General features: G+C 49.5%; 1 protein-coding gene across 3 annotated transcripts in view; it reads left to right on the top strand.

Moving 5' to 3' along the window:
- The window catches only part of SEMA4D (semaphorin 4D), a 126,700-nt gene that overhangs the window by 31,112 nt on the left and 69,691 nt on the right, over positions 1–25,897 (top strand). The window contains exon 2 of one of the 3 annotated variants that reach the window (XM_069573880.1): positions 14,519–14,600. The exons of the other annotated variants lie outside the window; for them this stretch is intronic. The gene's annotated coding sequence lies outside the window, so the exon portion shown is untranslated. The remainder of the gene's footprint in view (positions 1–14,518; positions 14,601–25,897) is intronic. 3 annotated transcript variants of the gene reach the window in all.

Raw genomic sequence — 25,897 nt, 5'->3', positions numbered from 1 at the left:
GGCACCGCTGTTCATTCTTCACTGTGGTGGTTAGCTCTGGAGATTAATCATTCTGTTCCTTTCCAGTTGTTTGCTGACATTTTAGTTTCTGTTCTGATTGCTTGTAAAAGAATAACGAACCCCTCTCTTTGGACCGTGTCTTCTGGAGCTTGTGGCTTAGAACCTGATAGTTACACAGTAACGAGAGGGCAGTGGAGGTGGAGCAGCATCCTTGCAGAAGGTTCCAGTAACGGATATGGTATTCATGTGCCATCGTCACGTGAACCCAGCAAGGAGTCCTTGCGTCCTGGCAGTTACCTCCCTTGGTGTCACGTGAGACCTCACCTGAAAACATCCACCTTCAGGACTGCAGACCTGTGTCCTGTCCGGGGACTAGATGTGGGGGTGTTGATTAATGAGCAAGAAGAGTACAGTGAGAAGAGCACAGTTTGGCTGTTGTTGAGGAGTTCGTGCATGTGTGTGATCTACTTGGGCCTGGAGACAGAGGCATGTACTGTCTCGACAAGACACTGTGTGTTCTATGCAGGAGGAACCTCAGGGTCCCTGGGTGGCCACTGACCCCTGAGGAATGGGCTGCTTGGTGTCAGCGTGTCTGAACAGGGGTGTGCAGACTGGAAGGGGTCTTCGGGTTGGGCACACCTGGGGTTTGTACAGGTGTCATCCTAGAGCAGTGATTCTTTTCAAAGAAGGAGAGGGCCCAAGACAGCCCCCTCTCCCTCTCTCTGACCTCATAGGTTCTTAGGGATGTTTGAGAAACCATGGCAAGAATTCTTGTTTGGCAGGAAAAACAAAGGGCATTTTGAAAGTGAATTGACATCCCTGTTCCTTATTTTCAAGACTGTGTGAGCACAGATCTGCCTGGTCACCGTGTATTTTCATTTCCATAAGGGGAATAGTCTTATCATTCATCATTTTTTTGTTTGGGCTCCATTGATTCATGCCCCAGGCAGCTGCAGTTCCTTTATGGGAACATCCCACAGGCTGGGAGGGGGTGCTGCTGGGACACTGCCTGGCTTCTCACTGGACAGCGATGCTTTACTTGACATCAGGGGTAAGCCTCCTCCTCACTCGCAGCCCCCCAGATCTTCTCCCCATTGCCTACTCCCCTCTAGAAATGCAGGAATCCTTCTTGCAACTTCACCCTTCATTTCCGTCTGTCGTGTTGCCCGGTCCTGAGCCCCCTTCCCTCCTGAATCTCACAGTTCCACTCTCCCTTCTGTTGTCTTTAGACTTTGGAGTGAACAGCCTTTGGATGGCACATTGGAACCTGTGGATTTGTCTGTCTTGATACAGCTCTGTAAGTTGTATGGAGTTGATGTCCATGCAAACAGTCCTCGCCTGTTGTAGGGAACAAGGTATAAGGAAGGTTGAGAGTCTTGTTTGCAAGCACTTCTCAACCTTCCTTATACCTTGTTCCCTACACCTGTAGACAGGCAAATGGATTCTGTCCAGTGGTGGGGCGGTTGTCTTCCTCCCATGGAAGAATCCAGTTTTGTGCCCACTGGAAGCTCATTTCAATTTCCTTTTTTATATTTATTTAAATGTATATTTTTTTAATTGAGCATAACATAATCTCAACCACATTGCAGTGAACAGCTTGGTGGTATTTAGGTCATTCACAGTGTGTATAACCACCACCTATGTCACAGTTCTAAGAACTTTTAGTCACTCCAGTAAGAAACCCTGTACCACCAAGCAGTCACCCCCTTTCCTCCTCCCTCAGCCTACCCTATATAATTTGAAGTTCTTCGAGTGGCCAATCCTTCTCATTGGGTGGTGCTGGTTTCCAGTGGCTTCTGGCACCTCCTGTCTACCCTCTGTGGGATGCAGTGGGCTGGGGTTTTTTTTAGAGTGAGAATTTGGTCATGGAGCGTAGGTGAGCACTTCATATGTGGACTTTCCTGGTCTTGTTTGGGGCTCTTGGATGATATTTGAAAAGAACTCATCTTTCTGGGCTGGCACTCTGGGCCCTGCTGGGTCAATCAGCATGTACTGATTAATTATCACAAGTCCAGTGCTGTGTTGAGCAAGCCAGATGTTTTTAGCTGTGGAAAGGGCATAGAGCCAAGAACGAAAATACAGTGAATAAAGAAATAAATTCCATGCTTTTGGAGCCGCAGGCTTGTGTGATAGTCGTCAGCATCAGCTGAGCAGAGAGCAGGACTCTCACCCCCTGAGCACTCCGGGCCCCATGGTAAATGGCCAGGAGTTGGCCCAGCCTGCCCCCAGGAGCTGAGGACTCCCTGGCACCCTGTTTTCCTGGCAGACCTAAAGCACAACCTCGGAATGTGAAGACTGAACTCATAACTGGCCCCAGTCTTGGTCAGTTTTCCTCATGGGGCCCTCACTCCGGTGGAGCCTTGGGTTGGAACCTGGCCCTTCATGACCATGGCTTTTCCCGGTCCCTCAGCCTTGCAGGGAGGGGCCTGTCCCTGCAGACAAAGCCACCGGGTAGTTGTGACCTTGAGCAGAAAGGGGAAGGTCAAGACTTGATTGTTTGGAAACCCTGGAGTAGTCCTGTTGAACAAAGACAAACCCTGTCCTTAGAGGGGGCTGGATTGTTACACCCAAGATAGCTGGTGTAAGCTCAAAATTTCCAACTCAGGACATGCTGTTGGTGCTTTTGTAAATGGCCACGGATGGCTCTCCACTGAGGTATTGTTGACTTGGTTTTTTTTTCTTTTTTTGGTGCTCATCTTTTCCATATTTTAATCTTATAATCAAGAGCATCCAATAATATGACTTTGAGATCAAAGAGATGTATAACCTATATCGTTGACTTGTTTGTAAGTGATAGGTATTTGTTGTTTTCTGTTGACTGGTACTTTGGAGCATTTTCAGTCTTTCAGATTTAAGACATTGCATCACTGTACCAAAAAGTTCTGTTTTGTAAAGAAAACACAGCTCTCATATTACACGAGTTATCCCAAGGAAACAATAGCTCTGTGTCCTGTCAGATGGCTGTTAGTTGCCACTCATATCAGTGTGGTCACCAGGGGAGAGCATGGGATCCCCTTCCCTCGGAGTCCCCTTCTCTTGGGAGTCCCCACTTCTCTGCATCAACCAGATTATGAGTTTTCTGTCATTAAAAAAATGCATGGCTAATGATGTTTCTGTGAGGAATTATGGCATCGTATCTAAGTTTAGGAGGGAAGTTAGTGGGATGTCCCAACATCTGTGCTCATGAGAAATCAAGCTTCCAGAATTTGCAGCAGAATGGTACGGAGCAGTTCCTAAGCACTTCCCTTTGGCTACGCAGAGAACATCCCTGCCCGGCTGGCCTGTGTGTATGATGTCAGCACCTAGCTCTGCAGTTTGGATCTCAGCAAAGCCTGAGAGTTTCCCTTCCTAAAACCCAAACCTAGTTTAATCAACTGCTAGGAAAAGCAGTTTGCCAAAACGCATCCTACCCTTCTGTTAAATGTGATTCATTATTTCATTTGTTACCGAAGAAACACAGGCTGATCCCAGGACGTTCTCTGTGGTTTGTTCACCATGGTTTTCTATCCATATGCTGCTCTCTGGGGTGGGAACAAAACTCAGATGGATGCAACTTTCAGCAGTTTATTTTGATGGCTCTTCTCATGTGTTGACATGCCTCAGGTAGGGCAGTGGGTGTCCCCGTTGCCTCCTGGGTTGGCCGAGGAGGTGTGACTCAAAACCGCAGCAGTCCAGAAAGACCATACCCATACTTTGGCGCCAACCTGGTCCTTTAGATACTCATTTAATCCTCTCTTTGGGGATGTTTCCTGTTTTTATGATATCAAGAAGCTACTGGATGAGAACCTCTGTGTGTGAATACAAGATGAGAACATTGTTACCTGTAGCTAGCATTGATTTGGAAGGTTCCGGATGTTGCTTCTAGAAAAGACTTCCTGTTGACCCTGGGAAGGGGCCCACACCTCCTCACCACCTTTGAACCTTATCTTTTTTTTTTCTTTGTTACTTCTGTAGGGGGAGAATGGCATCTTGTGTTAATTTGTATTTTTCTGATCAGCAGTGAGATGAACATTTCCTTTCACACATTTGGTAGCAGCATATTTAGAAAGATGAATATTTAGTTACTAAGTGGTGTCCAACTCTTGTGATCCCATGGACTATAGTCTGCCAGGCTTCTCTGTCCATGGGATTCTCCAGGAAAGAATACTGAATGTGTTGCCATTCTTCAGGGGATCTTCTTGACCCAGAAACTGAACCCAGGTCTCCTACATTGCAGGTAGATTCTTTACTGACTGAAAGAGAATCTTTCCTGTTGAGTAGATCAGTGAAGGTTCAGCAATGAGCCCCACCTGCTACACCTTCACTCCCTCCTGGGAGAATGAGAGTAAAGCATTTGTTGGTGGTGGGAGTGTTCCCCACCCAGAACTTCTCTACCTGCAGGGTGTGGGGAGCAGGGGGCCTGGATTCACTGTGTGTTATGCTTTGGATGGCCCCATGGAGACCTGACAGCTTCCTGGAGAGGTATCCACTTAAGCAAAAGGTTCTGTGTGCTGTGGTTGTTTTTTTGTTTGTTTGTTAACATTTTATTCATGTGTTTGTCTGTGCCTGGTCTCAGTTGCAGCATGAAGGATATTTAGTTGCGGCACGTGAATTCTTAGTTGTGGCATGTGGGATCTAGTTCCTGGAGCAGGGATCGAATCTGGGTCCCCTGCATTGAGAGCACAGTCTTAGCCACTGGATCACCAGGGAAATTCCCTGTGTGCTGTTTCCAAGGAAGCACAGAGTTTCCGTAGTGGACGGGACACCGGACATACGTGAGTGGTCTGATTTTCCTTCATGTTGCTTCCCCTTGTTTCTCTTGCTCGCCAGCCCCCAGGAGCATCTGTGGCTTAAGGGCTCAGACACGCTTCTGAGCTGGTTCTCGAACCAGTCCCTATTTGTACTTTGAGCCAGAACTAGTGAGACCTTAGGGAACCCTGAGAGTCTTCAGGAAGGTGGAAATCAAAGGTCTCACCTGTCTGTCAGATCCATGTGTTTTTGGGCTTCAGGTCATTTGTAATCAGTTGTCGAATGAAAATCAAAGCCAGGCTTAGTAAGAGTCTTTATTTGAGAGGATTATTGTGGGGGAGCCAGGAAGGGAGAGAGATGTGCAGGAGACAGATGTTGCCGTGGAGAGATGTATGACCAGGGCAGGCACAGCAGGGATCAGGCACGCTGACGCTGGGTTTTTCCTTCGTAGGGAGGTGTAGACAGTCTGTAAGACCCAGGTTTGGGGCAGTGGGATGAAGAGCGAGGGTTGATAGATTGGAGGATGTGTCCCCCAAGGCGGGCCTGTTCTCAGGGGGGCTGTCTGAGGGCTCAGCCTGGCTGTGGGTCGAGGGAGGCCTGGGGGAAGAAGAGAAGCTGAAGCAGAGTTGGGTGACAGTGTTTCGTTCCGGTTGGTCTGTGGGGATGACCATTCAGCCCATCCTGGATGAGGCCCAGAATGGAATTGAGGGGCCTGTGTTTCACCTTGTCTCAGGTGAACGTGGCTTCCATCTTGTCTGAGACCTGTGCGCTGATCCCTTGCTGCATCACAGAGGGATGAGACTGTCTTAGGAGGTGAGCAGCATCTTAGGACCTCTAGTCTCACACCCTGGCTGCTGCAGCTACTGCTAAGTTGCTTCAGTTGTGTCCGACTCTGTGCGACCCCATAGACAGCAGCCCACCAGGCTCCTCCGTCCCTGGGAGTCTCCAGGCAGGAACACTGGAGTGGGTTGCCATTTCCTTCTCCAGTGCATGAAAGTGAAAAGTGAAAGTGAAGCTGCTCAGTTGTGTCCAACTCTTCGAGACCCCATGGACTGCAGTGCACCAGGCTCCTCTGTCCATGGGATTTTCCAGGCAAGAGTACTGGAGTGGGGTGCTATGGCCTTATCCCCACACCCTGGCAGTCATACCTGAACTGGATTTGAAGCTTTGGTACCTACCATGGTCCTGGAGGGCCGTCTTCAGCTCAGGGTCCACTTTGGGGCTCCATCTTGAGTTTTCATCGCATTTACTTGCTCTGATTGAGCCAGGAGAGAAGAGGGCTTCTGAGGGAGCCCTTCTATTTGTTTGGGCTGGGAGCCAGCAGCCCAAGAATAAGCTTCCAGAGAGCTCAATTTATGAGCTGACAGCTCTGGACATAGCAGTGGAAGAGGGTGGTGGAAATGCCGGGTCCCTGCCCCGTCAGTCACTCTCCGAGCTGGAGGGGTAGGGGGTGGGTCACGGCCACTTCAGACCAGAAGACATCTGTGTGTGTCCTGGAGAGAGAGCTGGAATAAACGTCTGTCTAGACGTGCTGCGTTAGAGGGAGTTTCCAGGAGTAACTTTTTTTCAGTGTGTACACAGGACATTTAAGTACTGCGTCCTCTCCAGGTACCCATCCTGCTGGCAGAATTGTTCTCTGAGAGAACCTTCAGGGTTTGGTCCCCAGGCTGGCTCCTGGCCCAGCCCTGCCTCCCCAACTCTGGGAACTGCACCACCCCCCTGTTAGGAATCTCCCCCTGGCTTTACCTTTCACATTATAAACAGATGGTTTGCAAAAGATAATTGAAAAGGAAAAGCTTAGGAAGATTAAAAAGTATTCTAGAACCTGTGTTGAAGAGAAGAAAACGACTCATTTCTGTGATCAGCTTTGCTGCTTTGAAGTGGTTCAGATAGAAATAGGCGGGGTTGGCACGGTCTCTTGTTTGCAGATGGGGCAAGTATGTCCTTCTGTTGCTGCTGCCGACCTGCCCATCTCTATGGTGAGAGTCTTGGGGATGTGCTTGAACCAAGGGCAGCCTCTGAGAGGAGCTGACTGCTGAGATTGTGTGTTCTCCCATGAGAGCAGGGACCAGGTGATCTAGCTTCAAGGTGTGGGATGGTTGGGGTGCTGGAGTACCCACCTTGGGCACATCACCTGCCTGTGGGCTTCCCCGGAGCATGGAACAGGAGGGACATGAGGGATTCTGCAGCCTCCCAGGATGGGGTTCATGTGGATGTCTGACTGGGGGTACAGTTTTATGTCTCACCTGTGATTTTTTTTTTTTCTTAGACTCAAACTCCTAAAGCCTTCCTGCTTCTAGTGAGAACTTGGGTAAAGGAAGTGAATTACTCTGAGTATTTCGGTTTTGGTGATGCCTACTTAACAATCACACAGTCTTATTCTTACCAAGCATGCCCTGTGAGTGCTGCCTGGGCACCAGGGCGGCCCCTAGAAGCAGGGGGCTCCACAGGCGTGAGATAGGCCACCTGTCCGTAAGAGGTGTGCTTTTATTTTTAGCACGTGGCATTCAGTGTCTCAGAGCTGAGAGTGACATGACTGTAGATGTAATTGTTTGGTTGCTCAGTTGTGTCCGACTCTCTGTGACCCCATGGACTGCAGCACACCAGGCCTACCTGTCCCTCACGATCTCCCGAAGTTTGCCCAAGTTCACGTCCACTGCACTGATGATGCCATCCAGCCATCTCATCTCTGACGCTCTGTTCTTCTGCTCTGTCTTTCCCAGCATCAGGGTCTTTTCCACTGAGTCAGCTGTTTGCATCAGATGACCAAAATACTGGAGTTTCAGCTTCAGCATCAGGTCTTCCAACGAGTATTGAGGTTTGATTTCCCTTAAGATTGACTGGTTTGATCTTGTTCTTCAAGGGACTCTCAAAAGTCTTCCCCAGCACCGCAGTTCAAAAGCATCAATTCTTTGTCGCTCTGACTTCTTTACGGTCCAACTCTTATATCCATACGTGACCACTGGGAAGACCAGATGTAATTAAGCAACACCAAAATGGGAGTTAATTACTCCTGTGGGTGTCAGAAGGCCTGGGAGGGCTCTCTGGTCCACCGCTGAGGCCCTGTAAGGCTGTCACCTGGACAAGCTCCCAGGACCACCTCCCAAGGGTGTGCAAGAGTCCTGGGGGTGCTGCTGTAACCAAAAGTGAGTGGTCTGAGCTTTTAGTCTCACAGAATGGCCTGAGGGACTCATTAATGTAAAAACTATACGTGACTCACTTCATTCTAATGCTGATGTGTGCATGATGTTAGCTCAGATGTGTCCTTTAAGGCTTACAGTATAGATTATATTACAGGAGAAACAGGTCACCCACATGGAGGCATGCACAGAGTGGTGTGTGTCCAAAAGCTGTTGTAATCTGATGGGGGCCCTGAGCACCACCCAGCTCAGGGGCACCCTGGTCAGTCTCTAGTGAGAGACAGTCTGCAGGTGCTGGTGCCCTTCTGTCCTGCTGAGGACGGGGCTCTGAAGAGCCAGGACGTGGGTAGACAGAGGGCTGTGTCCAGGACCTCCCTCCATGAATGTCACCCAACTCTGATCTTGTTGGGTCCCTTTATAGTGAGTGGAAGCTTCTACACCTGCAGGCACCCCTGGACCTGCACTGTCCAGCACCGTGGCTGACACCATTCAGGGCGAGGAGCACTCCATGCGTGGCCAGTCAGAGCTGAGCAGTGTTGTGCCTGGGGAGACTTTAGACTCAGAAGCAACGGGAAGATGTCTGGTCCACGACTCTATTAGTTATGTGTTGGGGGGACTGGCTGTGTATTGGGCTAAATCAAGTGTGCTGTTAACACCTATTTGTTTTTGCTCTTGGTGTGACTGGTAGGCACACATGTGATCTGAGATCACACATGTGGCTCACATGAGTGACCCGCCTGGTGTTTCTTTGGGAGGCACAGGTCTAGACTGTGCCCTCAGCATTTGACTTTTCCCCTTCTGTCGAGGCCGGGCCCACAGGCTGGGAGGCACAGACTGGAGACTCAAAGGATGAGGAACTGTCAGGCTTTGAGAATACCTCGAAGCCAGCTCTAGGTGCAGTTGTTTTTGCCTTTCTGCAGACGGGGACTGCACAGGGACTTCAGGCTGCACAGGGACTTCAGGCCTCAGCCAAGAAGTAGGTTCTGTGCTCAGATGCCGTTTCTCCTGCACAGGGAACCAAGCAGTCGGCTTTGGTGAGCATGCTGCTCCCCAGAAAAGTGGTCCCAGCACCCTGTTGATCATGCTGCCCTTTATCTGGACTCCCTGATATCCAAGCTCCCCATTGTCTGGGCTTTGGTTTCCCTGTTTTTCATGGATAAAGAACTGTGCAGTGCGTCTGGCTTGATCTGCCACGTACAGCTGTGGTATGGCCTGTGCATGCTGTATGGCGTGCTGAGCCTGTGAGTTAGCAATGGCCTTGGTGAATCCCTGCCACTAATCTGATGTGGGGGAGGGACCACCATTTACCCCTCTCCTGCCCCTGGAAGCCCCGCCGATGATCTGCTGAATGGGGGCTGCCATTTGAGCAGCTGCAGGGCACGTGGCCCGAGTGCCGGGAGAGCCCTGCAGGCCTTCTCACATCTGGCTAGGCTATTTATGTCCCACAAAGGCCTGTTTTTCTCTGAAAAGTGTGGGCATGTGGCGATGCTGTCGCATGCAAGGGCCAGTGAAGTGAGCCTTTCAGTAAATGACTTTCTGGTGTGTCCGGCACGTTTTGGGGGCATGCACAGGCCTCAGGGTTCCACATCTGCCCTGTGCTGTGGTGCATGTGCACACACGGAGCTGGGGTGGAGCTGTGGCCCCGTTCTGGTGTTGGGGCGCATGGCTGGCCCCAGGGCGTGGAGCCCTGTCACCCTTCAAGCCCCATCACTTTGACGGTGCACTGAGCTCCTGAGCTGTGCTCCATACACTCCAGGCACTGGCCTTCCACAGTGGAGAAGCTTTCTACTGTTGGGGAGGATGGACCGCAAAGGAGATAAGCAAGTCAGATATGGTAGTGAAGTGGTGGTGGGTGCAAAGAAGAGAAAGTAAGCAGAGAAAGGGTCCTGGGAGTGCCTCGCAGAGAAAGGGCGGTTGAGAAAAGATGAGATCTGGATCTGGTTTCGGGAATAGTGTTCCAGGCAGAGGGGACAGCAGGTCCAAAGGCCCTGAGGCAGGAGTGTGCTTAGGTGAGAGGAGAAGACATAGGTGGATGGTGAGCTTACTGGTGCTCAGAGAGGCTGAGATGGGAGCCCTGCGAGCCAAGGGTTTGGACAGGACTGCTGGCATCTAGGGAGAATGGACCCTGGAAGGTAGGATGGGCCACCCTGTTCGGAGGCTGTGAGGTGATCAGGGGGAGCGATGGTGGCTTGGGCCAGAGTGCAGCAGTAGGGGTGGGAGGATGGCCCAATTGGACATTTATTTGGTGAAGCTGAGGGGACTTGCCTCAGGTTGGGTCTGGGGTGGGGTGGGGGGCTGAGGATGCACTGAAGTTTTGGCTGAGCAGCTGGAAGAATAGAAGGTCCACCTCCAGGCCACCTCCACGCAGGGTGTCTAGGAGGGAGTATGGTTTGGGGCACGTGAAGTTTGGAGGGGAGGAGGTCCTGGGAGCTTACACTTGGAGTCAGGGAGACGTCCAAGGGGTGGCTCTGAGGGGTGGGTCCCAGCTCAACTCCCAGAGGGCAGGCTGCATGGCCTGGGGACATCCTTCCACCCTGCGTTCATCAGGTGAGGCTGGCCTGTGCGGGATACAAGGATGGGCCTGTGGGGTGAGATGGGACTTGATGCAAGACTCGGACAGGTGGCTGGATGGGAAAGGAGAGGATGTGAGCGGCACGTGAGAATGCAAGACCTGCTCAGTTGAGCCCCTCCGCATGAGTGCTAGGGTCCTAATGTGTCTGGAGGCGGGGAGGGAGAGTGGCAGGGGTTGGGTGAGGCAGAACCCCCCATCCCTGGCTCGGCTGGGCTTGCAGACTCTGCACAGCATGGTTTGGAGAGCAGGAGGCGAGTTTAGGAAAGAAGTGCCTCCATCTTTCTGTGTAAGCCTTTATGGATACTCTTCATGGCTTCGTTGGTTTGTTTTGCTGCCTCATTGGAAAGACATGGCTCTCTAGGGGCTCGGAAAGCTTATGCCTTTGAGTCAAAGGGACACTCATTTTTTTCAGGAAAATGCCTTGGGAATCAAAGGGTCCTCCCTAGAATCTGAGAGAGGCCCAGCTGTGTTCATTATCGTGGTGGGTGGGGGTCCTTTTCTTTGTCTTCTCAGCCATGTTGAGGGAAGATGTTGCTTAATTACTGACTGGTGAGTGGTCGTTATGGAAAGCAATGGCACTCCACTCCAGTACTCTTGCCTGGAAAATCCCACAGATGGGGGAGACTGGTGGGCTGCAGTCCATGGGGTCGCACAGAGTCAGACACGACTGGAGTGACTTAGCAGCAGCAGCAGCAGCAGTGATCATTAAGAATTTGGACCAGGCGCTTCTTGGAGCTACTCACTCAGGCTCCAGGATTGAGTTTTTGGTCCTTTGTAGCAGGCTGAAGGATGGCCTCCAAAGAAGTCAGATTCTAATTCCTAGAACCTCTGAGTAGTACCTTTTCTAGAGATAGAATCTTTGCAGATGTGATTCAGTTAAGAATCTTGCATGCGGAGGTGGTCCTGGGCTATTTCTGATGGGCCCAAAATGCCATCACAAGTGTCCTTATGAGAGGGAGGCAGCAGAGATGTGAAAGATAAGAGAAAGGTGATGTGAAGACGGAAACAGAGATTAGAGTGATATGGGTGTGGTAGCTAGTTCTGTGTGTCAGCTTGACTGTGCCAGACATTTGGTCAAACCTGATTCTGGGTGTGTCCGGGCGAGATTAGCTTTTGAATATGTAGGCAGACTGAGGCAGATTGCCCTCCCCCATGTGGTGGGCCTCATCCAATCAGTTGAGGGCCTGACTGGAGCAAAAAGGTGGAGCGAGAATTCCCTCTCTCTGCCCGGCTGTCTTTGAGCTGGGACACTGGTTTTCTCCTGCCTTCAGGTTAGGACTAGAGATGGAACTTGCATCGTCAGCTCTCCTGAGTCCAGCGTGCTGACTGCTGATCTCAGGGCCTGTCAACCTCCATGGTCACGTGATTGGATTCATTAGAATAAATCCCCTTCTCTGTGTATACACATCCTGTCGATTCTGTTTCTCTGGGGTGCTGACTAATACAGTGGCCACAAACCTGAGGCGTGCCAGAAGCCACTGAAAGCTGGAAGAGGCGAGGAAGGATTCTCCCACAGAGCCTCTGGAGGGAGCGCAAGCCTGCTGACACCGTGATTTCAGCCCAGAGAAACTGATTGCAGACTCCTGGCCTCCAGAACTCTGAGAGAATAGGTTTCTGTTGTCCTAAGCCACCCGGTTTAGAGTCATTTGTTAGAGCTGCCACAGGAAAAGAACACGGCCAGTGTAAACAGTGCTCCCGTAAATACCCCAGCCACACGCACGGGCTGTTATTCAGGCATGGATTTCAGGGAGTGGCACCACTGGGGCAGGGTGTGTGTCTCTTTGTTTTATAGATCGTGCCAGGTTGCCTTCTGAAAAGATCTAGCAGTCCATCTCTTTCCTGCATGGATGAGTGTGCGCCCTGATCCTGCAGGTTCTCTCAGTGGTGGGCATGAGCGGTCTTTCTGACTTTGTCGGTCTGAGAAGTCCAGAGCAGCAGCTTTGTTCCTTGACGTGTGTCTCCTTGAATCTGGTGAGTTTAGGATCTTTGCTCAAAGATCCCTCCTCTGTGAATTGGCCATTTGGGTTCTTTGCCCGAGTTTTTCTTAGGGTGTTTCTCCCTCCCCTATCCTTTTGTTGTTGTTGCTATTTAGTCGCTAGGTTGTGTCCAACTTTGTGACTCTGTGGACTGTAGCCCACCAGACTCCTCTGTCCGTGGAATTCTACAGGCAAGAATACTGGAGTGGGTTGCCATTTCCTTCTCCAGAGGATCTTCCCAACCAAGGGATCGAATCTGTGTCTCCTTCATTGGCAGGCAGATTCTTTACCATTGAGCCACCAGGAAAGTCCTACTGTGGGGGCTTTTCATTTGTTATAGGAATGAATGGTTTTCTGTCTTGAAAACATTTATTCCTCAGTTCTGTTGTATGCTAATTACTTTTACTAAGGTGTCATTTGCCATCAAGATTAAATCATTATATGGTTGAATATGTCTCTTTTCTTTTATGACTTCTAAGTATTAATAATTATATTTGTTAGAAAGATTCCATGGGCTCTCTATTGATTTCTTGGTAGGTGTTTTATTGTTTTGTGTACAAATTCTGCTCTTGAGCCTGTCTAAAACTGCTTTTGCATAATAGGGAGTAAGATGCTGGAGGGAGGGGAGTGTAAATTTATTTCCCTCCAGTGTACCAGCACTAAATAATTATTCAGTGATCAGTCCTTTGACCAATGAATTGAATTTCAGCTCTCTGGTATATTATGGTCTCATGTAAACTGGTTCCCTTAAGGGATTCTCCAGTCCATCCCACTGGCCTGTTCGTCTTCCACGTGCCAGCTTTACATTGGCAGCAGCTGTATGTATGGTGTGTTTTGAGAGAGCTGGTAAAGGAACCCCCCTTGCTGAGCTCTATGTGTGTGATGAGATGTTACAGGACTGTTCTTATAATGCACTCATGACTGCGTATCCACGTTAACGTGTATCATGGCTCCTGGGAAGAGGAAGATGCGGGTGGATATACGATGTTTGTGCTGCCGGGGACAGAAGGCAGGAGGGTATGGTGAAGGTTGGAGAGGGGGCCAGGTGAAAAAGGACACAAAGACCTTTGCATTGTGTAAAATTACCCCTCTGCACTGGCAGAATTTTTCAAGATGACTGAACAAGTGAAATAGCAGTATTCAAGGAATAAGGCTGACTGACTCATTGAAGACCCTGATGCTGGGAAAGATTGAAGGCAGGAGGAGAAGGGGACGACAGAGGATGAAATGGTTGGATGGCATCATCGACTTGATGGACATGACTGAGCAAACTCAGGGAGTTGGTGATGGACAGGGGGGCCTGGCATGCTGCATTCCATGGAGTCGCAAAGAGTTGGACACGACTGAGCGACTGAACTGAACTGAAGGAATAAGGCACTGAAAGAGAACAAGTTTATCATGCAAAGATGACATGTGGCCCTGGCTCCACCATTGTGTTGGGGACTTGGGTGTAGGTGTTCTCTGGATATGGGTGCTATTACTCTGCACGTGGTGGGGCGTGTGTGTATGGCGGGGTGCATGTGCCCTTGGCATGTATGAATGCTGCCATTCCCAGGTACCCCGTGTCCAACAGCTGCCCTCAGGTGCTCACACCTGGGCACTGACTTGGGCCCTCTGGTCTGCTGTGCCCTGTCTCCTCAGTGCCCTTTGTGTACCCCAGATGCCCTCTGTGTCCCCCAAACGCCGTCTGTGCCCAAGCTCCCACAGTGCTGCTCAAGCTGGACTGGCTCCACCCACACTGGGAACCTGCTGAGGTCAGGGCAGTGCTTATCCTCTTGGGGCCCTTGCCCCGCCCACACTGCAGGTGGAGGGGCGCCTTGAGCTGTGTGCCCCTGAGCCCACACAGGACAACATCTATCTCACACAAGGAAGCTGGGTGCGGCAGAAGAGGGCATGGGGTGGGGTGGGTGTAGGCGCCGCAGGCTCAGGGCTGTCCTGTCGCTCTGCCTTGCAAAGGTCCTCCTTTGGCAGCCGCTGGTGGCCCAGCCTGCTTCTCGGGTGGCAGCCACGGGTGGGGGTGGTGGTCCAGGATGCACTTTGCAAGCTGGCTCATTTGTCCCCTGGACACCTGGGTGACTAGAGGCTCTCTGCTTTGCTGACAGTGGAAGGTGAACCAGGAGCCTCCCTGTGCGCGGGGGAAGGAGGAGGAGGTGGCGCTGCTGCAGGGGTGGTGTCTGCCCGCTGGTAGGTGTGTTCCTCATGGACCACTCAGGTCCTCTAGACGTGGGGTTGGCCCCTGTGACGGGGATTGCAGGCGGGCCTTGTGCACCACAGGCCTTTCCTGATAGCTCAGTTAGTAAAGAATTCCAATTCTGGAGACCCCGGTTCGATTCCTGGGTTGGGAAGATTCCCTGCAGAAGGGAAAGGCTACCCACTCCAGTATTCTGGCCTGGAGCATTCCGTGGACTGTATAGTCCATGGGGTCACAAAGAGTCGGACACGATTGGGCGACTTACGTTTGCACTGGCACACTGCGGGGTGGGTATTTGCTGGGCGCTCTTGCATCAAGTCCCACTGCTGGCCCAGGGTCTGTGCCTGGTGATCTCTCTGCTTCCTTCCTGGGAAGGGGTAAGCAGGGTGGGCCAAGGACCCCAGTTGTGCAGGGCGGTGTCTAGCACTGATCCCCTCCAGGCCTGCATGGATCGTCAACCCCCTACAAGTGGGTTTTGACACAAGAGCTCGAGGGGCACGGGTATATAGTGCTGATCCTTTGCCAGTGAAAATCATCTGTCTTTCCAAATTTCACCTGGACTCTGTACTTCCAGCCAGTGGAGGAGGTGGCCCTGGCCGGGCAGTTTCTTCTGATGTGTCTGATCCTGCCGGCGCCTGCCCTTCCTTGCTGCATGCGCCCTCCTTCTCTGAGATTCCACAGGGACTTGGCTTCCTTATAATTTCGTGTGCTGCTGCAATTCAGCAAGGAGTTCAGTGTGCCTTGCAGAGCTGTTTGCATTTAATAGACACCAGGAAGCTTGAATATATGAGGCCACCCCTTCCACGCCAGTGGGGCTGTGGCTGGGCACCGGACAGCCCCTTCGGCTCCAACCCAAGGAGCCCCTCCCACTGCTCTGGTGACTGTGACCCAGGCCACACAGGGGAAGTAGACCGAGTCAGGGGCTGGTGTGTGGCCAGTAGGGGTGGGAAGGATGTGTGATGTATTTTCAATGGCCTGGCTGGGGAAGGGGCATTAGTAACAAACTAGCTCACCAGCCTCACCCGTGTCAGTCTACAAGTCCCTACCTGCACAGTTCGGGCTCGTGTACACTGAGCTGCATGCCCAGTAGGGAAGAGAGAAGAGATGTTTAAAAACCCAGCTGTGGGAAGTGAGAGGCGCTGTCAACCCCCCATGTCCGCCTCCTCCCTGCCCTGTAGGGTGATTGTCCCCTGCATGAGGCACTCACCCTCTGGCCAGCCCCCAATCCTTTGTCCTAGTCTGGCGCTGAGTTTCTGATCGGAGTTCACAGTTAACTGGATTTTAGTGCAGGCCCATGTAGGAAGCAAAACAGAAAGTGCTGGCCTAGTGTGGAGGTGAAAGTGGTGAGAGGGACCCAGGGGCTGTGTAGAAAGAAAGCAGCCCCGATGGCAAGTGGGCCAAGGGGGCCGGGCGTTGGGGACCCTACAGTCCAGAGAAGAAGTCTCTAGTTCTAGGCAGTGGGTGATTGGTGCCCTCTCACTGCTCCTGCCTCTGGGCCACCTTTGCCCCCTGCTCATGGCCAGGGCATCCTGAGGCTGTGGTCAGAGCCCAAGGTCATCCTGCCAGTAACAGCACTCTCCCACATCTCTCTTCTGGCCTTGGACCCACTATGCTGGGCTCTTGCCTCAGCACCCTTGGGTTCTCTGCCTGGCAACTTGTTTTCCCCAGCTGGAAAATGGCCCATCTACCACGCATACCCCCATGAGTCCCCTGGGGATCCTGTCCATTGCACAGACCCCACCCCCCACCCCCTGAGAGTACCTAAAATGGCATGTCCACAAAGCAGCCCCCACCCGGAGAACCCCCACGATTATCTCTCCATCCATGGTCCCTTACTTTTTTTTTTTTCCTGGAAGATCATGAGCTCGTAACCCAGGGGGGCCTGGGCACATTTGAAGGGTGTGGAGGATGCCCTGAGTGGCTGATTGGTGGAAGATGCCAGAGCAGAGGACAGACCCACGGTGGTCAGCGTGGCTGGGGAGAGTGTGTATGGTGTGTCCAGGCGAGGGGGCGGTGGGAGAGAAGCCCCATGTCCTGGGTGGCCCACAAGATGAGGGTCAGGTCAGAGGGCAGGTGAAGAACCACTGGATCTCTGTTGTCCATCTGAACTGTTCTTGGTAAGACTGAAGTCTGGTTGGTCTGTCCCTGGAGCTTTTCCTCATGCTGTCTTGACACTTGGTAGCTGTGACCAAGGCCGTGCACTAACTGGAGAATTATTAACGTGGTGCATTCTAGAGCCAAATAAGGTTGAATTCATGCTTAAAATTGGTGCGAAGATGTGGTGAGCTTGAACATGGGTCAGTTGGTTTTCATTTGACCAAAATGTATGCAGTGGGTTCTTTGCTAACTTTTATTAAAAGTGCAAGTACGTGTAAATAGGTTTTTAAAAATAGACACTTCTCTTGCTTTTTACTGCAAGTCGAATTGACCCATTGATGCACTCTGAGTCCTGAGGTCTGCAGTGGGCTGCAAAGCTCTGGAGATGGGTCTGCTGAGCTATTGCTGATCCGAGGAGCACCGTTGCAGTGGAAGCCGAATTAAATTTTACGTCTTATTATTTGTGGATGGCGAAGGCTGCTGTTTGAAACCCTGAGCCTCTATTTGGTACCTTAATTTTTGGGTGAAATCTTTAATCACAGAAGAAAAGTGTTTCCCCAAGTGTTTTTTTAAAATATTACTGTCGCTTTAAGAAAATTGCCTTCAGAGCTAATTGTCGTCATAGGCAGTTTATAGACCAGAGTGGTTTTGACTCTCAGCAGCTAGACCTTAAGGGAATCAAAGAAACTGTTTTTTAAAACAGGTGGCTCATATATTATAAATCTATGAAAATATTCTAGAATTGTAAGCCATATTGCCTATTTTCTGAAAGTCTTAAAATATATAAATTAAATATAATTCTAGTCAATGAATGTAAAGAATATTTCAATTTGTTGCCTCAAAGTACCTTGAAAGCCAGAAACGTCCTTGTTTCTTATAAATGACAGAATAAAGTGTTTTCATAATGCTGGTTTGACTGGAGATGCCGCTTTTAACTCTTGAAGGGATGGATTAACATTTTCTCTACTTTCATGAGCTCAGCTCTGTCACTGACTGAGGGTCACAGTTACCTGGCACCTTCGGCCAAGTCACGGAGCGTGCCTGCTTGGATTTCTGATGAGAACTGTCACGAGGCCCCGGGCAGGTCTGAAAGTCGTCCCCACGCCATCCCAGGACATGGCATTCCCACCGAGCCCACCTGAGTGCTAACCGTGTCTGTCCCGCCTCTCCTGCATTTTGTCTCCAAGCCTTCTTGTCACCAAAGGCTTCTAGGGAGAGGAAGGTGCAGGAGGTCACTGGACAGGTGCCTGGGAACAGGTGGAGCCACTCCTGGGAGCAGAGTCTGCATTGTCACCCCTTGTCACAGTCCTGCAGCATCCCACGCGCACTGACTGTCTCCCGCCACCTCTGTGGCTTGTTAGCACACTCCAGTTAGAAAGGGCAAAGACCAGCATGCTGCCCCTGCCTGCACGGTGTTTGGGTCAGCAGGTGGGATGGACCTACCTGGTTGCTGGGTTTAAGGGATTTTAGACTTGAGGTCTGAGACTGAACAAGTTTCAGTCCTGCAGGGGCAGGGCATGGATCTCTCATATAGCATGGCTCTGGCCATCAGATGGGTGCAGCCATTCTCAATCCTGCTTATTACCAAGACCCAGACACCCGGTGTTTGTGGCAGTCATATGGCTATGTCTGCCTACCCCACGGACTGGCTTCCTTCACTGGATGCGTTGGCCAGTCCTGTGTCCTGATGCCCAGAGGTGGACCTCAGGAGTCTGTGTCCATTGCAGGCAGCACATGAGGGTCAGTGCCTACTGTCAGCAAACTCTGCTGTGTCCGGGACCGGGTCCTCCTATCGTGGAGTGTGGAATTTTTCATGGCAGCAGTGGAGCCCAGGTGGCCCTAGTGGTAAAGAACCCAGCTGCCAGTGCAGGAGACAGAAGACATGCACGTTCAGTCCCTGGGTTGGGAAGATCCCCTGGAGGAGGGCATGGCAACCCACTCCAGTATTCTTGCCTGGAAAATCCTGTGGACAGAGGAGCCTGGCGGGCTACAGTCCCTGGGGTCGCAAAGAGTCAGACATGACTGAAGCCACTTAGCGTGCATGTGGTAGAGCTGTAGGCGCTGCTTTTTGCGGGGAGGGAGAGGTTGAGGGTGGTGCTGGGTGCTGGTCAGAGGCCGTGTCTGGTGGCGCTGAGCCTGTGGTGTCTGCCTGTCTCCTCAGGATGGTTCATGACCAGATGTGGGCCCCATCATCCTCACGCTGTACCCCATTCCAGGCCCCACAGAGGGTTGGCCACTGCTGCACTGGCACTCGTGTGCCCCCATCCAGCCACCCCAGCAGGTAGCGTGGTGGCCTGCGGGCTAGGCCCACTCTTGGGAGGATGTCCTGATGGGCAGTATAGTCAGGAGGTGGAAGAGGCACTCCTTTGCCAGCTCTTCTTCCCGAGCTGGTTTTGGGGCAGCAGTGCTGAGGTGTCTTGTACACATCACATCCCCATTCACTCTCGCTGCCACCTTGCAGCCATGACTGGACCGGATGCTGTGGCTCTCCCTGTTTTCAAGGTTGGATGCCGACACTTGGAGAGGCTCATGGGCTTGCTGGGACCCTGCAGGAGGGCCTGGATGAAAGGCAGCTCCCTGTTCACGACCTGGAGCCCGAGGCCCTCACCCTGTGGCTGGGCCTGTGTGATCCTTGGAGACACCAAGGGGCCTGGCCCCCTTCCCCCTCCCTGCACGTCTCTAAGGACCTTTCTCCTCGGGGACAGGAGCTCCTGGCTCCTCCCTCGGCCTGAGCCGGCCCTGCCCATGCCCCTGAATGAGCCCACACAGGAGAACAATTGGGTCCACATTGCGGGCGCACAGCTGGCCATTGAGAGGCACGAGAATGGGGCAAGCGTGTTCCATGGCCTGAGGGAGGCTCACTGCGGCGGCCTTGTCCCACTGCTGAACGGCTCCTTGTCGTGTCCCCGGTGGACCCCGCTGCCATGGACTGTCCCAGTGGCCCCACCCAGACTGCACCCTGGAGAGCGAGGTGTCAGGACAGACCCCTGGGCAGCAGAGCTCCCTGTGAGGACAGGGTGGCTGGGCCAGACTGCGTCCTGAGCACCGTCCTCCCCCGTGACCAGCACGGGATGAGGGAGCCCGTCGGCGAGTGCGGCCCCCCGGGAGAGGTAAGGCCGCTGGGCTGGGCAGCAGGGGCTTGGCTCTTTAGGGTTTGCTGCCAAGAAGCCTAGCATTTTCTTTTCTTTTTTTCCCGATGGTATGATTTATTTCCTACTGGAGTATTCTGAGTGCCTGCCACGTGAGACCTTGTTTAACCCTCTGAATAATCAGATGACCTACAGTCATCCCCATTTCATTGACACAGAGATGTGTACAGCGAGGCCGAGTACTTAGCGCATACCAGCATTTTCTTATTATTTGTGCAGATGGGTTTTTGTTTTCTCAGTTCTCATGGCTCAGGTGAACAGGAGTGGGCTGAGTAAGCAGATAGCTGTCCTGTCCCTTGACCCGAGTGACCAGGGCCTGAGTGACTGATGACCCTTCACAAGGACCAGAGGAGTTTATTTAAGAGAAGTGCGTCTGTCAGTCCAGCAGGTCAGCAAGTGTCCAGTGATTCAGGGCAGGCACTCTGCTGGCCAGGGGAGGCTCCAGGGTCCTTTTCTTGAGCAGCTGATTCAGATCCCTGTGGACAGATCATAATGTGGGCATGGGCCAGGAGTGTTCATCACCTCCCTTTATTGTTTGGAATAGCTTAGGTCTCTTGGTTTCTCTCTTTCATATGTGCTTGGTAAGTAGTGTGTGAAGGTCATGGGCCTTCAGTCCAGTATAACTTAAGTGTGTTGAAGTCCAATAACTGGGGAGGATGCTCACTATATTTTGGAGGCATTGCTGGGCCAGAGTTGGGGGGGAGCTGGGGAGAGAGCCAGAAACACACCAGAAACTCTGCATACCAGCTTGGAAAAGCTCGGTGCTTAGGGGCCTGTTAAAAAGAAACAGTGGCAGGAAAGTGCCCAGACTGAGGACTGTGGAGGGAGTTCTGAGTTTAGAATTAACATAGGAATAGGGCTGTGAATAGGGGTGCTTGTAATCCTTCCAAAATTGGGATAAAATTTGCATCTGAATGACTCATCAAGGCAAGATTGCCTTGGAATGTGTGGTTTCCTTCTTATTTTTCAGTTCCTACTACCAATCATTTGCATTTTTTATTCAACCAGCATTCTTAATGCTACCTTACGATTGCCCTCATCCTGACTTTTTCTAGCCTGGACTTCTGATTGGCATCTCCCACCCTGTTTGTCTTCATGGAGGGTGTGCAGGACTGATGGTCTCCTTTCTCCGCCACCCCCATTCAACACAGCACTCACGTGGACACCTGGCTCTCAGGCCAGCTGGCTAACTCAGCCCTCATAGGCAGATAAGTCTTGTTTGGACTTCCCAGGATATAAAATATATGTATCTTAGTTATTTTTCAGTGTCAAGAAATTAGGAGACCACCTAAAATTCTAATTTTTTTCTAGGAAAAAAATCAAAAGAGTTACACCTATTCAGTACTGAATGGCTGTAGGAGTCTGCAAGTCCCTAAACATGTTCACATTCTAATCCCTGGACCCTGTGAATATGGTAAAGGGATTTTGCAGATATGATTAAGTTAAGATCTTGAGATAGGGAAATTATCCTGGTTTATCAGCTGCTGCTGTTGCTACTGTTTAGTCACAGTTGTGTCTCTTTGTGATCTCGTGAAAGTGAAAGTCACTCAGTCACATCCAACTCTTTGCAACCCCATGGCCTGTACATACAGTCCATGGAATTCTCCAGGCCAGAATACTGGAGTGGGTAGCTTTTCCCTTCTCCAGGGGAATCTTCTCAACCCAGGGATCAAGCCCAGGTCTCCTGCATTGCAGGAGGATTCTTTACAAGCTGAGACACAAGGGAAGCCCAGGAATACTGGCATGGGTAGCCTGTCCCCACTCCAGCGGATCTTCCCAACCCAGGATTGAACTGGGGTCTCCTGCATTGCAGGGGGATTCTTTACCAACTGAGCTCTCAGGGAAGCCCTTGTGACCTCATGGATAGACCCTAAATGTAATCATGAGGTTCCTAATGAAAGAGTATGCTGTTGGTATAGGGGAGGAAAATGTCTCCTCTACTCTTCAGTTATGTATGTGGGGCCTGTGAATTAAACTGACAACAGATTAACAGGGGAAAAGGCATATCACATTTAATGTTGTTATGTGCACAGAGGCTTCACACAAAAGAAGTAAAAACCGCAAGAAGCAAGTAGGAATCGTGGTCTGGGCACGGGTTGGAAAAGAATTTTCAGATATGAGGCAGAAGGAGAGGAGAATACAGTTTATTAGAATGGGAGATGCTGTTAGAACAGCGGGCCAGCTCAAGGGAGAACCAACATTGAACAGGGGTCCTTAGTTCACATTTATACCCAGGGTACAAGGAGTGGGATTGGGGTCTTGCGGGTCGTTTGCTGATTGGATGAGGCTTGTATACTTGGTGGGGGAAGAGTAGGGCAAATACGTTCTCCCTAGGGTAGGAGGGGAGACGGGTTATACTGTTCCGTTAATAGTTACAACATGGGGGAGGGGAGGACGATAAGGGTCTGGTTCTTCCATTCCTGCATTCCAAGACCCTCTTGGTTTTATCTGCTCTTTCCTCCTTGGGTCACCACATTCCTTCCTCTCCTTATTTTTAGGGCCAGTTTTTTGGCCCCTTTTGATACCCTGCTCATGTCTAACAATCGACCAATTTCCCTTCTCAGGCATTTGGGAACCCAGTCTCAAAGGAAAAGGGGCATTGATTGGTCTGACTTCTTCAAGCTGTACAGGGGTGTCATGGGGTTCTGGGTTCCTTTTGCCTGCTCTCTGTCAGGGTGCATTTATGGAGGGAGCTGAGAGTCCATGGAATGATAAGGTGACTTGTTTCAGCATTGTCTGAGTGTTGGTCAGGGAATATTCTTGTCATACTACCACTTGGAGATTTGTTGTATTCTAGAAGAAACAAACTTAACAAGAAAGTTAAAGGTACGTGGCCCAAAGATTAATAGAAGTAGAAAAGCTGCTCAGGGGCTAGCCAGGAGAACCAGGCCCAGACCTTGGTTTGTGACGTTAGTGTTTCTCTGGGTACGAGAAGAGGCAGGAATTTGGGCTTGTAAAACCTTTACCTGCAAACATCTGGCAATCTGAAGGCTGGATCTTCTGGGTTCTTCCCAGAGCACAGAGTGCCTTATTTCTGACCTCTACCCTGAACTCCTTTCAGGACTTGTTGAAGGTCAGCAGCTTGCAGTGGTCATGATGTAATCTTTGTAGAGGCAGCTGGCAGGTGCCAGCTTCCAGTCAGCAGGGTCCCTTCATAGCCACATATTTGACCATGCTTTGGGGGCATTTCATGGCTATTACGTACCATGGTGCTGGGAAGGCTCATTCTCAGGTTTAACAAAGATTCCATTGACAGGTCACTCAGTGAGCTGTTAATTGGACCAGGCCTTGCGAGTAGCAGAAATCTCTGGACCATACCTGTCTTACTAGCCTCTTGGTGCAGGAAAATATTCCCTCTTGTTGCTTCTTCCTATCTCTAGAGTTACATTATTACAGTCATTGATCTCATATGGAACTGCATATCAGCATTTTATCACAGGATCAGTCACACATTTGGTAACGTAAGAAACAATCTTCTGAAACAAGTGGCATAGAGAATAATACAGCTAGCGGTTATTAGTAAGGTCACGAGTAAGAATTATAAGTCAAGAACTTCCATTAGGTTGAGTCCAGTATACCCCAGGTCATCTGACTTTGTTCGTCAAATGACTATAGACTGGTGTTAATCTCCTGGTTGTACATCATGGAGCATCTGATCTTTATCCAAAGATTGGTTACTGAGATAAGCTTCAAAAACAAACTTAGAGTTTCCTTTTTAATAACTTAATTAAATTTTTTAGCAATGTAGCTTTAACAACAAGGAACTATCTCAGAAGTGAGTCTTAGTAAACACTAGACCTTAGTTAACAATACTAGAAACTTAGTTTAAGAATTAACAAAACTTAATATTCACTGAAACATAATTTTTTCATTATGAGGGCATTAACCCTGTAGCCAGGGAAGGCTTTAACCCATAAAATAAAAATGAGGTTTGTCAGGGAGCCAGGAAAAGCCAACTGGCCGTTTTGGATTTCCCATAGCCCTGACTCTCTGATTTACAGCTATCATTCACCCATTTTTAATTCCCTGATTTAGGAGTAGACTGTTGCTATGTTTTAAGGACATCAGAATAGCAAAAATCTAACAGGGAGGGTTTATTTTTTTGTAGAATGAACTTTTATATGTACCATAATCTTAAGTAATACTTATTTACTTTTCCAAAGTAACAAAAGATTTTAAAAACAAATATAAATCTCTTATAGGCAAAGAAATTCATAATCTGTTATCGAAAGCTTCCTTCTAAGAAAACTTTGTTCTCTTAACGTAAAGTAGACTAAATTCCAGTCTGTTACCAGTGTACCAGATAATGAGCAAACAAAATTTGTTTATCGCTTAATCTTAGAAAAGGCTTTTCTATAAATCTTGAAGTAGCAGTATTCTTGCAAAGGCATCAGAGTGAAACCATAGAGGCATGTTTAAAATCTAATTAAACTGCAGTTGACAAAGTAACTTGGTCATTGTTATGACTTGTAACACTTTAACATGTCAACTAGAATTATAACTTACAACATTTTACCAGGACATATCAGATTTTCAAGAATTTCACATAATTTCTAGGATATCTATATTAGTAACATCAACCATACAATATAACCTGAGAAGATTCATCACTCCTCTAAAAATACTTCCCATGTAATTTAACATGTCAAATGAACTCAGAAAACAGTTTAATAGCTCTTTGGGATATCTCAGGGGCAGTCTAGAGATTGGTGAGCATACATACCAGTGACAATTTCTAAAAAAAATTCTAAAGAACATCTCAGGATGGCGTCAAACATTATTCATTAGTAGTCCAAAATCTCTAGTTTCTCTGTAAGAGGAAGTTAGTGTTTAGTAATGAATGTTTCAGAATCTTACTTTATTTGGAAATGACCTAGCTATTCAATAAACTTCTGTCACTTAGTTTAGGACAACCCTAGAAATTCAGGTTACCAAAATCTAGAGAGACTGTTTCAGACAGTTCTAAAATATAATTATTCTTAATAGAGTTTAAGATGATGCTGTGAAAGTGCTGCACTCAATATGCCAGCAGTGGCCACAGGACTGAAAAAGTTCTGTTTTCATTCCAATCCCAAAGAAAGGCAATGCCAAAGAATGCTCCTACTACTGCGCAATTGCAGTCATCTCACACTGTAGCAAAGTAATGCTCAAAGTTCTGCAAGCCAGGCTGCAGTAGTATGTGAACCATGAACTTCCAGATGTTGAGGCTGGATTTAGAGAAGGCAGAGGAACCAGAGATTAAATTGCCAACATCTGTTGGATCATTGAAAAAACAAGAGAGTTCCAGAAAAACATCTACTCCTGCTTTATTGACTACTTTTCTTTAGGCCAATTAAATTAGAACTCATTTACAACTTCAGGAGTATTATTTAAAAAACAAAAACAAGAAAAGACACACACTAAGACATACAAAAATCCATACAGACAGTTTTCCGCTTGAGATTTAAAATTTCTCTTTGACCCACCCCCCAACCCCACTTTTTTCTTCTTTTTTTTTTTTTGTAGTTCTAATTTGCTCAAGCTTGAGGTCTCAGGCAAAGTGGGCTGTGTATTTCAGGGACATGGAAAGGGTTAACTCCAAGCTTTTTCCTAGGCAGCCTTTTTAACAAGCTAGTTGTTTTTTTATTGCATATGCGAAAGGAACCGGTTTTGCAGTTTCCAGTAAAAAAAATTCATTTTAACCACTTTTCTCTGGAGTCTAAAGAATATCATGGCCAAATTGTGTCAAAAAGTCATCTTCCCTTTCTGTAGTCATAGTTTTATACCTAAATTATAGACCAAATAGTGCTCAAATTGACTCTGATATCAGGGGCAGATCAGCTGATAAAAATACTGGATCGTTCCTCCAGGGGGAAGTGAGATCTTTGTCCCATCAGAAGAATCTGAAGGGTGAAGGGAATTTGCAGGAGTAGGGGAAGCTTCACCTGAGAGAAAAGCGTAGTTAGAAGGGGATTCTTTAGAATGTTAGGAGAGTTTCTGATCCTTCAGCCTTTTGAAGATAGGAGAAGGACCTGGACCAGAGGGACCCTCAGAATCCTTTCCTA

This window comes from Ovis canadensis, chromosome 2 (assembly GCF_042477335.2).
Source record: "Ovis canadensis isolate MfBH-ARS-UI-01 breed Bighorn chromosome 2, ARS-UI_OviCan_v2, whole genome shotgun sequence".
Taxonomy (NCBI): Eukaryota; Metazoa; Chordata; class Mammalia; order Artiodactyla; family Bovidae; genus Ovis; species Ovis canadensis.
Note: the sequence above shows the minus strand (reverse complement) of the source record. Positions and strands in the feature narration are given on the sequence as shown.